The following is a 4,491-nucleotide window of genomic DNA, read 5'->3' as shown; positions in this document are numbered from 1 at the left end:
AAACCCAGTGGTAATTAAATACCACCAAAAGAAAGCTCTAGTTGTGTGAAAAAATGATAAAACATTTTGGTTGGGTACAGAGTTGCATGACCGCGCAATTGTCAATTTAAGTGGGACAGCGCTAAATGTTGAAAATTGGCCTGGGCAGGAAGGGGGTGAAAGTCCTCAGTAGGCAAGTGGTTAAGCAAAACTGACCGAACACTTAGCAAATAACAGCCCCAAACGACTCCGTGTTATAAAACAAAATAAAAATTGGGGCTGGAATTCCACTTCGATTTTAGATTCAAACTGTCTAGAAGACACCAGATCAGAAGATATGTGGAATGCTTAATGGGCGCAGTTAATTGTCCTACCTGGAGGCTAGCAGGTAAATATTTGACTAAATAAACGTGTTCCTGAGAAAAAAATTGACTTTTTAAATAATTACTGCAATTAGCTTGTTTTTCTTCTACTATATAAGCCGACCCCGTTCTCTGTAGAGTAGAACTCCTGAAGTCTTCAGCTGTCTGCACTCTCAGCACCAACTGAACTACCCGGTAAGCATATGCTGCAATATTGTTACTATATTATAAATCCAATTATAAAGCTTTGCCCTATCAGGGCGTAAAATGCACTGTGCAGCTTGCAGTGCATTGTGGGGCACTTGACGGGACGAACATCCTGTGGAGCGCCCTGCAAATTCAGGTGTTCGTAGGTGATGTTCGGGCCAAACTTTTGCTCAGCCCGAACTGTTTGCCCATCTCTACTATTCACTGTGCCCTGATTGGGCAAAGCACTGGCCAGGTGCATTGCTTAGGGCTTAGAATGCACTGTGCAGAGCGCAGGGCATTATGGGGGCTCAGTGGGCAAGCGAGCCGCAAATTTGGGTGTTCGCTGAATGGGTCAACGGGCGATGTTTGGACCGAACTTATGCTCGTTCTGAACTGCTCGCCCCAACACTATTCCTCATATAATTTTTCTCACAGTTTATTTTGCACAATGAATGTGAAAATTCAAATTGGTTCACAAAATTCAAAACAGAAAATATCTCAATTGGCCAACCTAGAATTAAACCAGTTTTTTGTAAACTTAATAAAAACACTTTTATGCAGATCAGATAAAATTGTATTTTTCTGTCCCAAATGGGAATTTTTTGCTTTTTATAATTTTGATGAACATTTTATTAGACTCTATTTCTTAAATATCCTGCCCCTATTAGGAAATAGTACAGTAGAAAGCTAACATTCATAAATTATATTCCTTATAAAGATTAATTATTTTCACATATTCTCAATAGTCTAATTCTCTGTCTCTCCAAACCTGGAACAAATTACAGATTCAGAATACGTTATTAATCCCAAGGGGAAGTGATTAAATCTCAGAGACCATTAATCTGGGGACTCTTCTCATTCATATAAGGAAAGCCCTCTAGAAACCATTAGTTCAGTGGGTAAAGCAGATAACTATAAATTGATTTTCAATCTCAAATCCTTTAATTTTGATTGAGGACTAGAGTGGGAGCCCAGGTGAGTCAAAAGGCATCCCCATTTAAGATAGAAAGTCCTGGAAACCATAGACTTTGGTTCTTGTGAAGCATCTCCAATGGCATCTAAGAACCTGCTGTGCTCTTCCTTTTGTGGGATTGAGGAACAAGATAGATGAAGACCCCTTAATCATTGTTTTATCCATGGGTAACCAGATCCAGTAAGGTCTGGAAAGCATCAAGCAAATCCATGTCATTAAAAATACTCAACCTTCCCATAATGGGTGTCGGGTGTACGGGATCTTTCGTGATGGTTTAGAACAGGGGTATCCAAACTACGGCCCTTCAGCTATTGTGGAACTACACGTCCTATGAGGCATTGTAAAACTGACATTTACAGAACATGACGAGGCATGATGGGATTTATAGTTTCTGAACAACTGAAGGGCCATAGTTTGGAGACCCCTGGTTTAGAGCAAACAAGTAGACCATTTATTTTATTGAAACAACCATTTTATGTGTGCTCAACAGTGGGGGCCTCATGTTATTTTTTGAGTCGTATTTTCAATTCTGTTTTCTTTTTCTTTCCATGAATCAAAATTATCTACAGAGCCCAAAGATGTTCACCTTGAAGAAAACCATGTTACTCCTTTTCTTTGTTGGGCTCATCTCCTATTCTCTCTGTCACCGAGAGTAAGTATATATGTCTTTTTTTAATTAAAGTATAGACTTTTAAAACTAAAATCTGGGCAAACAGCTAAAACGAAAACTCGTTTAACAAATTTTTCTGAATATTCGAATATTCCAACATTTGTATATTGTAAATTCAATTTTTCGAAAATTTGAAAATTCCTGAATTTGAATACTTGAAAATTCAGAAATCTGAAAATTTGAAAATCTGAAATAATAACTAACTAATAATAACTTAACTATTACAAACTTCTAAATTATAGGTATTAGAATTTCCTTTTAAATGTTGCTGTTAGAGAACGTAACGAATACGGATTTATCCGAAGTTACGAATTATCCGAAATAACAAATGCCATATGTAAATGGATCTAACGTAACAAATTAATAATAATAATTAACAATAATAATAATAAAAATAACTATTTATTATTATTATTTTTAATTCCCTTTTTAGATGCAGCATTCCTTATTTTGGATTATTCATAACTCCGGATAAATTTGTATTCGTTACGCTGACTAACAGCCAAATTTGAAAGGAAATTCCAATACCTATAATTTAATAGTTAGTTATTTAGTTATTGTAACGGAATGACCCGTGACAAACAGAGACTTTGGAAGGATGAGGGGTACTCCTGTGCCAGCGTCATTAATAACTCTTGTGTCTAGGGTCACCCTGTGTCCCTTTTGGGCATAGGGTGACTGAGAAATATTAATTAGAAATTACAGGACAGGGGACATTACTGATAGCTCATATTACAGGATCTTGAGATATTGCAAAGTGTTGGTTTATTCTGACCCTACCAGTCAATAGAATGACTCTTTCAATGCTTAGCCCAGGGTATTGAGTTGTTAAATGAGGCTGGCTCCTGAAAGGCCTTTCATTGTGTGATAACACTGTTTAAAGCCTATTGATGATTAGGTGTGAATACCTTTCTGTCGGAGACAGACTGTCTGTCTAAAGATGTGGATTGAGGGGAAATCATTGTGTGATTTTTGGATTTTCAAATTCCCAAATTTTCTAATTTACAGATTTTCAAATTTATAAATTGCTAAATTGCATTATAACGAATGACCCGAAAAACAATTATTTTTTTATAAAAAATTAATGCAACGAAAACAAACATTTTTTGGCAGTGGACATGTCTAATATTGGTTCTAATATAGATCTGTGAGGTCACTATTTTATTTGCGTCCATCCGAGGTTTATTCTGACTAGAGTCTAGATCAATGGAGAGTTGGTGTTGTTCCAAAATACATTGGCCCGGATTCACAAAGCACTTGCGCCGACGTATCTTAAGTGCAAATATGCGCCGTCGTATCTGTGCGCCGTGCCCACAAAACTAAGATACGCCTAAAAACAGGCTTCATTCCACCAACGTAACTTGCCTACGCCGGCGTAGAGTGGGCGCATATTTACACTGGACGCATGTGGCGCTCCCATTGATTTTCTATTCAAATATGCAAATGAGGGAGATACGCCGATTCACGATCGTACTTGCGCCCAACGCAGGCTACGACTGGTGCGCGTAAGTTGTACGTATGGCGTAAAGTTATGCCCCATAAAGGAGGTGTAACTCAGCAGCATCCATGCAAAGGGCTGCACCAGGGAACACAAGCCGGCGTATTTTACCTTGTATGTGAATATGGCTGAGCGTAGGTTACATTTGCGCTGTAGACAGTGATCCAGCGTATCTTAGGCAGTTCTAATGTATCAGGAGGGAGTCATCAACCATGTACGGTCACATCTGGTGCTCCAAGGACACCGGCCCATGGCTTCGCAGTGTGGACTTTTTTTAACGTGTCCGCTGCAGACAATAGTGTTGTCATCTGCAGCCTTTGCAGTCAACGCATAAGTCGCGGTAAGCCCAACACTCACCTAGGGACGACCGCCTTAAGAAGGCACATGGCCTCTCATCACGGAGCCCAGTGGGAGCAACCGCCCCGTCAGATGTTAGTCCATCACTACAGCTGATTTCACTCTAATTGATGCAGTGTTGGGAATGTTTTGATTGGACTATTTTGGATTTTCTTTCTTTCTTTTTTTATGTTTAAGCCTCTTTTTTAAAGAAAGTGAGTTTATTCTTTATATTTGCAGGATATGGTTGCATATCATTTTTGTGCTGATTCCAAGTCTAGCGCTGTTAATAAAAAAAAATAACAATTATAAAAAAAAAGTCATAGTTTGTAATAAAATTGAGCAAAAAGGGTATTTTTTTCTCCTTCACTGATGAGACGGCACTGATGGACAATGATGAGTGTCTATGGTGCGGGCAGCGCTTCCCTCCAGGTGACAGTCGGCAGATTTCCTTACATTACGGTGGCGGTGCTCCTCCTCCTTC

The 4,491-nt window shown here is 38.8% G+C and overlaps 1 long non-coding RNA gene across 1 annotated transcript in view; it reads left to right on the top strand.

The window, feature by feature from the left end:
- The first annotated feature begins 428 nt into the window (after window positions 1-428).
- The window catches only part of LOC120909348, a 770,585-nt gene continuing 766,522 nt past the window's right edge, over window positions 429-4,491 (top strand). Inside the window, exons 1-2 of the long non-coding RNA XR_005741253.1 lie at window positions 429-536; window positions 2,073-2,155. This is a non-coding gene — a long non-coding RNA (uncharacterized LOC120909348). The remainder of the gene's footprint in view (window positions 537-2,072; window positions 2,156-4,491) is intronic.

The sequence above is a fragment of the Rana temporaria genome, chromosome 8, assembly GCF_905171775.1.
Source record: "Rana temporaria chromosome 8, aRanTem1.1, whole genome shotgun sequence".
NCBI classification, from domain to species: Eukaryota; Metazoa; Chordata; class Amphibia; order Anura; family Ranidae; genus Rana; species Rana temporaria.
The sequence above is the reverse complement of the archived record's forward strand: the minus strand, read 5'-3'. Positions and strand labels throughout refer to the sequence as shown.